This window comes from Macaca nemestrina, chromosome 17 (assembly GCF_043159975.1).
Source record: "Macaca nemestrina isolate mMacNem1 chromosome 17, mMacNem.hap1, whole genome shotgun sequence".
Lineage (NCBI taxonomy): Eukaryota > Metazoa > Chordata > Mammalia > Primates > Cercopithecidae > Macaca > Macaca nemestrina.
The window spans coordinates 6,232,843-6,245,620 of NC_092141.1; the positions used below are offsets into that span (position 1 = coordinate 6,232,843).

Consider the following 12,778-nt stretch of genomic DNA (forward strand, 5'->3'; position numbering starts at 1 on the left):
TTTCGCTCTTCTTGCCCAGGTTGGAGTGCAGTGGCATGATCTCGGCTCACTGCAAACTCCGCCTCCTGGGTTCGAGTGATTCTCCTGCCTCAGCCTTCTGAGTAGCTGGGATTACAGGCATGCACCACCATGCCCAGCTAACTTTTTGTATTTTTAGTAGAGATGGGGTTTCACCATGTTGGCCAGGCTGGTCTTGAACTCCTGACCTCAGGTGATCCACCCACCTCGGCCTCCCAAAATGTTGGGATTACAGGCGTGAGCCACGCGCCCAGCTAATTTTTTTGTATTTTTAGTAGAGATGGGGTTTCACCATGTTGGCCAGGCTGGTCTTGAACTCCTGACCTCAGGTGATCCGCCCGTCTCAGCCTCCCAAAGTTCTGAGATTACAGGCATTCTGTTTCTTCTCGACACCTTATCCCTCAGTTCCCGCTGGGGAGAACACATGGGTGGAAACAGAAGGAAATAGACAAAAACCCAGAGGAGCTCTTTATTTATTCAGGTTACTTTGCCCTCCCTTTCTATTTATATCTTGTGATAGAAGTTCTTTATTTATTCAGGTTACTTTGCCCTCCCTTTCTATTTATATCTTGTGATAGAATGGTTTTCTCTTGACAGCGAGCCCACAGACCTAGGGGATCTGGTACTTGGGTGGATGCAGGGCTGAGTCTGGAAATTCTTTTCTCTCCCTCTTCTTCTCCCTAGAGGATCCCTTGATTGAGCTCAAGGACCTCGAAGAGAATAGCAGCTCCTCCTTCCTTGATCCCTTGGGCTCACGGGATTGACATTGGCCATGCCCTGTGTGAGTAATGACTCAGCAGTGCCCTTTCCGTGGAATTTCCTTCATCATCTGAGAGATGGAGAACAAGCATGTATGTGCTGGCCGCGAGATGACTGTACAGAGGAAGGAGGCCAAGGTTTCCCTGAGAGGAGCTGCAGCTGTCCCGTCGTGCTCCGTGGGTGGGGTGGTGGGGAATGGACAGGTGGGTGGATGTGGGTGACTTGTTAGAGCCCATGGGGATGGGGTCCTTCAAAACCAAGTAGACCTGAGCTCCAGCCAGCTTTCCCTTTCTAGCTGTATGATCTTGACTGAAGTCACTTAACCCCCTGAGCCTCAGTTTTCTCATCTGCAAAATGAGGCTAAAACAGGACACATTGAAGAAGGTGGTGAGGAAGATTACATAAAACGGCATGTGAAATGCTTAGCATAAGGCCCAGCAATCCTACCGTCCTCAGCTGGGGGTAGATGACCTGGACACGTGAAACGGGGAGATTTCCACATGGAGGGGCTTCAAGAAGGAGTAGGGGGAGAGGAAGTAGAGATTGAGGCGGAAGTGGCTGGACAGAGGAGGTGACTGACGGAGAAAGTTTGTTTGAAAAGACTGAAACAGTGTGAGTATGAGCTTCCAAGCGTTCCGCTCACTTGGTCGGCAGACATCCATTAGGAATTCACTGATCCCATGCTGGCTATGGTGGGCTCATAGTTTGGGCTCATAAAAACAGCTAAGTGAGGCCGGGCGCGGTGGCTCACGCCTGTAATCCCAGCACTTTGGGAGGCCGAGGCGGGCGGATCACAAGGTCAGGAGTTCGAGACCATCCTGGCTAACACGGTGAAATCCCGTCTCTACTAAAAATACAAAAAAATTAGCCAGGCGTAGTGGCGGGCGCCTGCCTCAGCCTCCTGTAGTAGTCCCAGCTACTCGGGAGGCTGAGGCAGGAGAATGGCGTGAACCTGGGACGCGGAGCTTGCAATGAGTCGAGATCGCGGCACTGCACTCCAGCCTGGGCGACAGAGCGAGACTCTGTCTCAAACAAAACAAAACAAAACAAAAAAACCTAAAAAAAAAAACAAAACAACAACAAAAACAAACAAAAAACCCAAACAAACAAACAATAAAACCACCTAAGTGAGCAGGATTTTTTTCACCAGTACAAATATCCTTTATTTTTCTGCCATATGTTCAGAGATAAAGGGTCCTCCATTGGTAGAGAAGCTCAGGCGTGTCACCGAGGACCTGGGATACTATTTTATTTGTGCTTTTTCCCCTTAGAGGGTTGGCTTGTCACCTCCTGGTCACGAGATGACACAGAAAAGAGCCAGCCGTGCAGCTAGTTTTATATGCTCCAACAGAAAGCCCTAAAAAGGAGAGGGCGAGGAAAGGGATTAGAAAGAACTAAAAGTGTTTCACTTTCTTAAGAATATTTCCAAACAAAGAATGAATTTGCCCTGGAAAGGATGCTTACGAAGCATTTATGGCACCCATTGACATCAGTGTGTTGTTCTCTCTTGAGTTGAAGTAAGGCAGGCACGACTGGCTGTTTAAGTGGATAAATCTGCCCATGTGGGGTCAAGGAGCAGAGGTGGAAGTAGAGGCTGGGGAGAAACCACTCTGCCTCTCCGGTGACCCTTTCCTGTGCTGCTGGGATGAAGAGGGGCACAGGGAAGGAGGGAGAGGCCCCTCACCCAGACCAGGTGTGCCTCCCGGAATCCATTAGCCACGCATTCGGAACTTGACATCATGTTTTCTCCAGAATTTCATTTCGGCCACCTGCCATCTGCCAGCCCCAGTTCTGTTAGAGTTTCTTCCACAGCAGCCTCTCCTCCTCCCTGCCTTTCCTTAGGACACCAACCAGCTCTCTCTCATTGGAGGTTGGCCAACAGGCCCCACACCCCAAGAGGCGGTAGCAGTAGTCACATGATGCCACCAGCTTCAAAATCTCCTTTAGTCTGTGATGTCCAGTTGTTTGAAATGAGCCCACTGGACACTCTACGTGGTTAGTACGCCTAGTCACAAAAAGCAAGGCAGGAATGAGAAACCATCAAGGACCAGAAGAGAGTGGGGAGACATGACATCGCAATGCAGTGTGGTACCCTGGATTGGATCCTAGAGCAGAACGAGGCCATCAGTGAAAAAACCGGTGGAACTTAAGTCAAGTCTGAAGTTTAGTTAATAGCTATGTGTCAATGTCAACCCATGTCTTTGTTTTGACAAAAGTCCTATAGTAGGCTGGACACGGTGGATCATGCCTGCAATCCCAGCGGTTTGGGAGGCCAAGGTGGGCAGATCACTTGAGGCCAGGAGTTCAAGACCAGCCTGGCCAACATGGCGAAACCTCGTCTCTACTAAAAAGACAAAACTTAGCTGAGCGTGGCAGTTCGTGCCTGTAGTCCCAGCTATTCGAGAGGCTGAGGCACGAGAATCGCTTGAACTTGGGAGGCGGAGGTTGCAGTGAGCCGAGATCACACCACTGCACTCCAGCCTGGGTAACAGAGCAAGACTCTGTTTCCAATAAAAACAAGTACAATTGTAATAAAAGAGGTTAACAATGGGGAAAACCAGTGAGGGGTACACGAGCAGTCTCTGTTCTCTTTGCAACATGTCTGTAAATATAAACTTATTCCAAAATGAAAAGTTTATTAAAGTGGACCCACCTCCTCTCTTATCAATGCTATCAGCTTGAGGGGTCCAGTAGCTTAATGTAGAAGATGACTTGCAAGTTCAAGACCTTTGATGAGTGACTTATAGGAAAATTCATAAAAATGGGATAAAGACGAGGTGCTTTCTTCACTAAGCCCCTGTGTCTACCGGCTGGTGCACCCAAGGTAGGCAGGAGGAGCAAAGCAGGGACCACTTCTGCCATCCTCTTGCCCCAGGGCTTTCTTGCTGCCCCAGTACCCTTGCACCTGCCGGTGGATGGCTGATCCCACAGGCCCTGCCTCTAACCCCACCGACTTCTGCAATCCGTGGTCCCTCAATGCTTTCTGTCCCTCAGACTTTCCCAGCTGCTGCCCCTGTGCCAGTAGAGGGGGTGATGTGGGATCAGGATGTTATAAACCCAGATCTGACAACGCTTATTCCAGCACCTGCTATATCACACCCCACACCAGAACTGGTTAGAGCTGGAAGAATCATTATAGCTATCATTTCTTGAATATAAACCCCATGCCAGAAACTCTGCACTAGAAATAAAATACTTTCCCCATTTTGCAGATTAAAAAACTACATCTGGGAAAATGATGTCATTTGCCCAAACTAAAAAGCACAACTGGCCCCAAATCACTCTCTTCTTATTCCCCTGCCTTCCTTAAAGAAAGGCTCTTCAATAGCAATTAGACAACCTGCCCATTTTACAGAAAGGCAAAACAGGACTCAGGGAGGTAAGGTTTGCGTGAGACCACACAGCCTATTCACCTCTAGCCAGAAAAGGAACACAGGCTTCCTCACTGTGCTCTTTTGCCACCTCTGAATTACTGAAGCTTTCTGGGTACCTATGGCCCATGCCTAGGAAGTCTAGTTGCTTCTAGACCAGACCAGTGCTCCAGGAGGCTCCTCCCTTCCCAGTCAGGTACAGATTCCCTATTCCACTTCTCCCTGCCGTCCTCCCACCCCCGACACCTCCGTGTCTGCAGGCACAGCTCAGCAGGGGGTACAATTACCATCTGTGTCACTGGCATCTTTACAGAGGCATATTTAAGTCACTGCAGCACTCACAGGAGAAAGCAAGTAAATACACAGCCCAGCAAAGCGCTGAACCCAGCCTCAGGTCTGCTTGCACGGAGCGGGCATCACTTCACAGCACTATGGGGGGGAAAGCAAAGCAAAGAAAGAAGAAACTGCGTCTTCCCTTTGGAGGTGTTGCCAAAGTTTCTCTCCATCTCTGAATGATGCTTCTTCAGATGATGTGATGTCCAGAGGAGCAAAAGGCAACCTTCACAGGTGGGATAGTCAAGGCTGTGTCACCTTGTGGGCCAGCATCCTGGTGGAGCAGCAGCCAAGAGCTGCATGGGTAAAGGAGGAGATTACTGAGACGCAGGTGCCTCTGGGTGTCGATGGAGCACCTGCTTCCTCATCCCACCACAGTCCCTGGCAGGGGCACGTGGTGCAGTGAGCCATCCGCACTCACCCTCTGGGTCTCCCTGGTAGCCAGTAGAATCCAATGGACTGGATACAGGACTCAGTCTGTGATACAGGGATCAGTCTGTGACCAGAGCAAGGGGAAGCAGCCTCTCGAATTCTTGGGAAGAAACGTGACCACCGTGGGAAGCCTTCTTGGGTTTATTAAAAATATGTCATGCTAGGCACATCATGTTTTTAAAAACACAATTATTTATTTAATAAATATTTAGTAAGTATGCTTATGTGCCAAGAATTAAACTTGGCACCAAGAATACAGTTCTGAATGTGATAGTAAGTTCCCGGGCCATATTGGAGTTTAAATTCTAGCAGTGTGGGCTGTGAGGGTTGGGGAGGAGAAGACACACATAAACCGACAAATACACAGAGAGTTGATAGGACAGTGAGTTTCATGAAGACTGGAAACTGGACAGTGAGGTGGATGCTTTAGCCAGAACGACAGGGCAGCCTCTGGGGAGATGGCATTTGGAGGAAGAGAAGGTATCATAAGCTTGGTGGCTCAGGAGAACATTGCACATGTGGCATTTCTGGAGTTTAGCAAAGCTTTGGGAAAAACCCTTTCTTGTAATATTTACTAAAATGTGTTATGTGCATATTCCACGGCAAATGTTGTTTTGCTTACACACTCAACAGACATTTTATTTGGTCCTTACAGGGACCTCCATAACGGAGGCATTTTCTCTGATTTGCAGATGACAGTGTTGAAGTCCAGAGAGATTGTGACTTGGTCAAGGCGAGAGAGATTTGAGCCCCACCCCCGGCCCTCACCCCCACCTGGGCTTGTCACCCCCATGACTATGACTGGTCAGGCTGCCTTTGTCAACACGATATAGAAGTGTGGGATGGATGATGACTCATCACTGGTTGAATGACTTTTTCCATGGCTAATGATGATTAGATGACTACCGTGAAGGGAACTCATCAGGGTGGTGGCTCAGGCATGGTCCACAGCCCTGCCTTGTCCACTGGTGCCAATGACCTGAATGGGGGTTCAGTGGCCAGTCAGGGTTCAGTGGCCAGTCACGGTTCAGCCTCCTCCCCAACCACCTCTGACCTTGCACCAGCTAGTGCAAAGTCACTGGCAGTTTCTGTGACATCCTGTGTGTTTCACTCTTCCCTGCCTTTGCAAAGGATGCCCCCCACCCTTGTCTGGAATGGCCCCTGCACCTGGTGACCCAGGTGATGTCCACTTCTCTTCTAAAAGCCAGCTTACATGTCACCTCCTCCATGAAGTCTTCCCTGAATTCCTCCACACTGATATTGCGAGTCAGTTAGGTTCCAATGCACTATCTATAATCTATATCTATCAATTGATCTATCTATCTATCTATCTATCTATCTATCTATCTATCTATCTATCCAATCTATCTATCTATCTATCTATCCATCTATCACAGCTAGTTGCCATCCCAGCAGCCATCTACTAACATAGAAACAATTTTGATGAAGTGGGGATGTGCTCTGAGAAGACTGGCCTATCCCCAGAGGATGAATTATAATTAGCCAAACCCATTCCTCTTGGCCAGGTATTGGCTGAGGGGTACTCATAGGATTCATTTCTGGCCAATGGGCCGTGCCAGAAGGCGGATCTGGCAAAAGTTTCCTTACCCAGTGAAAAAAGAAGTTCATGGGAAGAAATGTTCCTTCCTTTCTTGACTTAGGGAATCATCATTTGGGGAAGTCACAAACAGTGCTTCAGTTGTCATTTTGCAGTCAGGAGGGGGCGGTCCAGGGAACACGGAGAGGCCACCCCGATCCTGACATCAGTGAGCTGCTGAATCACCCAACCTTGGAACTGCCTACCTCCAGGCGTCTTGCTGTCTGAGAACATAAACCCTTTGATTGACACCACTTTTACTTTGCTATTTGTTACTTGAGGCTGCAGGCATCCTGACTGATACAGCAGAGCTCTCTCTTTGTGGTATGTTTTCACTCTGGTCTGTTTTCTCGTCCAGTTCTTCACACTGGAAACTCCTGCAGGGGACTGGTTCTTTTTATCAAAGACTCTCCAGTGTTCAACACAAAATCTAACACACAATGGGTGCCTTGCTTAGTAAATAAATGAAAAGATGGCTGGCTGGAAGGAAGGAGGAATAAGCCATCAGATGACATGAAGTTAGGAGGTGATGTAAATACCTAGGATCCAATAGTTGAGGTCTGCAAAGAGAGGAGCGGACGACTCAAGAGCCAAACACAGAAAGATGGGATTGTTGTGAGGTCAGACCTGTCTGATTCTTAGTCCCAGACTCCTGGGGGGCGGGGGGATACCTTTCTCAGCAGTAAATGGACATATGATGGCAGCTTTGTGGGACCCATTGCTTTTGGGACAGGGATGGTATGCAAGTGACTGTGAAACAGTCCCAGCTATGTGGAGAGAAGAGCTGAGGGGCAAGGCATTGGACTGTGATTAGGAGTGACTCTGTTATCAGCCCTCCCTATCACTTCTCACTGGTCACCATCACTAGAAAGAAGGGCTTTTTCCTGACACTGAAATACTCCTGGCCATGTTGACTCCCAAGTCCTTCTCAACTACTTCCTGAGTTCTTTCATGCACTTCCTTCCTCAACCTCCCTCCCTAGAGTCAGTAGTTGCCTCTAGCATCTACCCACACAGGGGCTGTTTAGTGCTCCCCTGGTGGGTGTGTGTGTGGGGGCTTTGCAGGGCAGGTGCATCGTGACATCGGCACAGATGGCATGGATACCCAGCAGCCTTTTCCTTTCTCAAGTCACCTCCTTCCCTGGTGTCAGCCACATCAACTCTTCTGCTTGATTATTCTGTATCAAGCGTCTGATGCTGCAGACGGCCACTTCTCCTGAATAGTAGCTGCTGGGAAGTGTCTGGCTCCCCAGAGGAGCCGGGCTTGAGTTCTCTTGGGTTCAACTGGCGGTGAGCCTTTTGTGGTCACCCACCTTAGGGCCTCCTCTGTCAAATGGGCACATGAAGGCATCTATAAACTTCTCATGAGTTTTAAGTGGGACAATGGGAGGGCCAGGGCTGGCTTCATGGGTATGAGACCTGTGAAAGGCTCTGAATTCTGTGCTCAGAAGGGACCTGTACTGGTTTAATATCCTCCTTTTATCTCTTGAAATTCTTTATTTTAGGCCCTTCAAATTATGTAGCTGGTCATGGAGAGAGCTTTGCAAACCAAACAGCATTGCAAGACTGCACAGTGGGTTGCTGTTGTAATCATAACAACACACACATTCACATTCTGTAAAGGATATATGTGTGAAGGGGGCTTTTCTGCAAGGCTAGGACGTTGAGGCAGCACAGAATTCGTCTCTCACTTACTGTATCCTCTTCCTGGGTTTAAGGATATTAAATCCAGGTGCCCCAAAAATCTTCAGAGCACTCGGCCTCCATGCCGATGGTGCAGACTCTGCTCTAATTCTGCACTTGGCCAGACATGGCTATGCAAACTGCAGTGTGTCTCTTCCTACTCTGGGTGCCACCTCACTGACCCGCGTAAGGAGGGACTGTGACTGGTCCCCAGGCAAGCGCTTTCCCTGCCACCTGCACCTGTTGCAAGCCAGCTCCTCGGAACCAGGCCAAGCAGCTCTGCCCCTAGCGGGAGTCGGAGGCATGAAACTCCCTTTTAGGAAGACCCAGTAAGAAGCACCGCCACCTGCTCCTGCTGCCTGTGCTGTCCTCAGCTTCTGGGAGCATCTTAGCAGCCAGCCCCGGGTGAGGACAGGGTCCGCCGGTGCACCTGGCAGAGCAGGGTAGATGCTGTGACTTGGGGGCTTCGGGGGAACAGGGTGGGGCTCCTCATTGGGAAAAATCTTTAGGTTTGGATTCAGCCTTTATTTAAAGAGGGGGATTGTGTATAGACTTGTGTGACTGTTCAGCGTCTTTCCACCTCGGTGTGTGTGTGTGTGTGTGTGTGTGTGAGAGAGAGAGAGAAAGAACCTGTGGGTCAATTGCCCAGTGTGCCCCTCTATCCGAGAGTGTGTCTGTTAGTAGGCACCCGTGTGTGGCATTGCTTCTGTGGGTGACTATGTCAAGGTGTGGGTCTGTCACTGTGTGCGGTGTGGAGCAGTATGATAAGCCGGTGGCCGACCCCCGAGTGTGTAGACACGGGAGCTGGTGTCAGGGTGTTTGTAGGGCTGCGGTTCTGTGTAGGTTTGTCTCAGATTGTGTGAGAGTGTGGGTGTTCCAGCAGGTGCTTGTTTCTGAGTGTGAATGTGTGTGAAGCTGTGACCGTCTGTCTCTAGCTCTGCATGGGACGGTGATCCGGTGTGTGTGTGTATGTGTGTGTGTGTGTGTGTATTAGAGTGCTACAAACTGTGTGGCTGTGTGTGTACGTGTGCGCGCGTGTCACGGCGGCCCAGTCTGCTTCTAGGTGAGTGGGGCAGAGCCCCGAGAGTGTGTGTCTGAGTGTGGGTGTCGGTGTCTCTGTCTGGGAAGCAGTGGTTCGGGATGTGTGTGTCAGGCAGTGTGCGGCTGTCGCTGTGAGTCTGCATCGGAGTGAGAGTGGTGGCGTGCTCCTCTGCGCGGCAGTGCCCCGTGTGTTTGTGGGTCTGTGTCTGGGTGTGAGCGTCATGGTGCGTGTGTTAGAGCCCCTGGGGCTCCGATGAAAGGCTGTGGCTCTGGGTGACTGGTGTGTGTGTGTGTGTGCGCGCGTGTGTGTGTGTATTAGAGTGGGTGGCGGCGTCTCTGCTCGGTACTGGCGCGTGTGGTCCGCCCCGCGCGCGTGTCTCGCGGGCCCGGGCAGGGCGTGGGCCCCCTCCCGCGATGCCGCGACCCCTCCCCCGGGCGGCGGGCGGTGCGCACCGGCGCCTCTAGGACCCGGCGGCGGCCGGCCGCTGTCCCCGGGCCGCGCGAGTGAGCATGTGCAGAGCCCGGCGCCCGCTCGCCCGCCCGCCCGCCCGCCCGCCGCTCGCCCGCCGCTCGCCCGCTGCCCGCCCCGGCTCCGCGCCCGCCAGCCCGCCCCGCCGCTCAGCCCGGACGCCAGCAGCCCCGGGGAGCCCGGCGGCGGCGCCCTGTGCTCGGGCGCGTGGGTCCGCTCGCCGCGGGCGGCCGGGGGCGTGCGGGCGCCGGGGCTCCTGGGCTCCGGGCACTACCGGGGCTGCGGGCTCGGCGCCCGGGGGAGGCGGGCCGTGGGCGCGGGTGCGGGCGCCCCAGCCGGCCGCGATCGCGGGGTGAGTCCTGTGTCCCGGCGCTCCATCCGGACCCCCGCGCGGGCTGGGAGCAGGGTGTTCCCCCCGCCGCGGGCAAACAAGTTTGTGCGGACGCCGCTGGGAGCGCGGCGGGGCTGCACCTGCTCCGGCTGCCGGGCGGGCTTGCGGGGGACGCCTTCCCGGGGGCCGGGGTGGCTCGGCCGGGGCAGGGGAGAGTGAGCGGGTGCGTGCGGGGCGCGGGGGGCGCTCGGCGCGGCCGGGATGGGGCGGGGGTGCGCGAGGCGCCGCACGAGCTGCGTCGCCCTCCGGAGTCCTGAGAGCCCGTCCGTTTCCTGGGAGGGCGCTGCGGCTGGGCCCGGGGAGGGGGCGAGGGCAGGGTGTGGGGTGCGCACAGCCTCCCTCCTAGGCGGCGACGTTTACCCAGAAGCAGGTCCCTCTCGTTCCGCTACCAAGAGAGGCTTCCGGTCAGCGGAGGGTTTGCTCCGTCTCTTGGTGAACTTGAACAGAGGCAAAAGCAAAACGTATGTATTTTGTCCGGAAAATTACCCAGTGTAGAGCTTTGTGTCTTCGTAGGTTTGGACGGAGACTCACGACTGGAGGTTGCTAAACTGCGTTTTTCTTGGCTACTCTGGAGCGTACCTGGCTGGGTCCCCTGCCTCCGGTAACCTCGCTGGTGGTTTTCCTGAGCATTTGTGCTCCTGGGATGATGCCTGCTCTGCTGATCGGGAATGCGGGTGGGGAAGAGGACCGCGCTTCCTTCCACTGGGCGGTGGGAAGGCTGATATAGGAGTTCTAGCCCCATAGCCCTGCACTGGGATCCAGCTGCTCCCCATACTGGCCCTGCCCCTGCAGCTCCCAAGATGGACAGATGCAGGACTCCCCTGTACTTTTCTAACATGAGACACCCGCATCCCTCTTGTTGCTGGAACAGCATGCTTAGGTTTACGGAGGCACTTGGGTTATCCCACTTTGGGATCAGGAGTGGGGGCCTTTCTTTTTTCCTCTGATTTGCCTAGGCTGTCAGGCACAGAAAGGGTGGTGGGGAGTGAAAGTTAGAGGAGGTATAAAGCTGGCTTGCCCTGTGCTATTTGCAGTCACCCCCTCCCGGTGGCTGCAGGTGCTGGGGAGAATGCTAGGGGAGGTTTCCTTGGGCTATGGGAGAATGAGGTTCGTCTCTCTCAAGCATGCTCCCCACCCCCACACACTTAGATTGGCCCTCAGGAGATCCTCCGGGAAGAGGCCTCAACCGGCCGCCAGAGCCCAGGGTTTCTAGGAGGAAGAGCAGGAGCTCTCCCAGGCACGGGGGCTTGGCGGTGGTTGGGCTGGTGGCTGAGCCTGACTGCCTCATCTTCCCCGCCAGAAGGCCCTCACCTGTGGCTGCATCCGCCAGCCCTCAGCAGGGCCATTTCCACAGCTCCTCTGTAAAAATGCCTTATTCTGGGGTGAGGGGATCCTTCTCTTTAGTGGGCATTGTGCTCTATGGGGTACTGTCCTGCGGCCTTTAGCATGTCTGGTTGGAAGTGAAGAGAGGCTGGGATAAGGCAGAAGGCCAGACTCCTGTCTCTTCCTTCCGAGCGGAAGTGGATATTCAGGCCCACCAGTGGGTCTGCTGCTGAAGCTTGAGTCTCCAACCTGATAAGTTCAGCCAGAGCACTGGGGAGTGAGTCACAGAGCTGGTTCCTTATGGCATCGGCCTGAGCAGGTGACTCAGAGCCTCTGAATCCAGAGCCTCCAGGCCCCGATGGAACCCCTCGAGCAGGGCCTCTTGGGAAGTGGTGTTTCTCATCACAGAAGCCCCAAGCTTGTACTCCCATCCGGCTCAGACCCCCATCAGCCTTGGTGAGACCAGCTCCCCAACTCTTTCTCTGGAGGCACAATGAGGTCAAGGCCAAGGACTTTGGGGCAGCTCAGTGTTTAGACCTTCAGGGTCTTAGGCCTTAAAATGCAGGTGATAATCATGTACACTAGCAGGGCCAGAGATGGCCCTAACATCCAGGGCTGCTCATCTAGGGAATGAGGGAGTGAATGTGGCCTTGCGCTCACTACCTTCTCCCTGGGCCTCCTGGGCTGGCCTTCACATTCTTCCTTTAATCTCTCCTCATCATGGCTTTGCTAAGCGTGTTGACATACGCCTGAAAAATTATCGTAAGTGTGCCACTTGGAGAATGTGATCAGGGAGGAACTCTGCATATGTCCTGCCTCCTGGTGTGGATGTGAGAAGTGGATGGAAGAATGGGCTGGGTTAATTTCATCAGCTGGTAGCTGTTAAGGCCCCTCCCCTCCACTTCGCTTCCCTTCCTTTGCTTTTGAAAGCCCCTGGAGATGTAAGCTCCCTCCCAGAGGGTGGCTCCCTTGACATGAGGGGGTCATGAGTATTCTGAGGACAGGGATGTGCAGCAAGGTGTGTTGGGTTCTCTCCCACAGCCCGAGTCCCCCGTCCCATTGGCAGGTCTGACTCTGGTTGGGCATTCCACTCATTTGTCCACCTGTATCCAACTCACTCAATGGAGTTTGAACACCTGTTTGCCTTCCAGGTTCTCAGATGGACTTGAGATGACCCTTAAGCTTTCAGCACCAGGTGGAAGAAAAACACGAATAAGTGAACAAAATAAGGTTCTATAAAAGAGATAGCTCAGGCCAGGCGTGGTGGCTCACACCTGTAATCCCGATGTTTTGGGAGGCCGAGGTGGGCAGATCACCTGAAGTCAGGAGTTCGAGACCAGCCTGGTCAACATGGCAAAACCC

General features: G+C 53.1%; 1 protein-coding gene across 8 annotated transcripts in view; it reads left to right on the top strand.

The window, feature by feature from the left end:
* The window catches only part of LOC105472700 (WSC domain containing 1), a 515,974-nt gene that overhangs the window by 451,363 nt on the left and 51,833 nt on the right, over window positions 1-12,778 (top strand). The window contains exon 1 of one of the 8 annotated variants that reach the window (XM_011726224.2): window positions 8,498-8,597. The exons of 5 other annotated variants lie outside the window; for them this stretch is intronic. The gene's annotated coding sequence lies outside the window, so the exon portion shown is untranslated. Of the gene's footprint in view, window positions 1-8,497; window positions 8,598-9,921; window positions 10,055-10,430; window positions 10,555-12,778 lie in introns of those variants that run through there. 2 more of the 8 variants (XM_011726218.2, XM_011726229.3) reach the window with 2 other exon arrangements.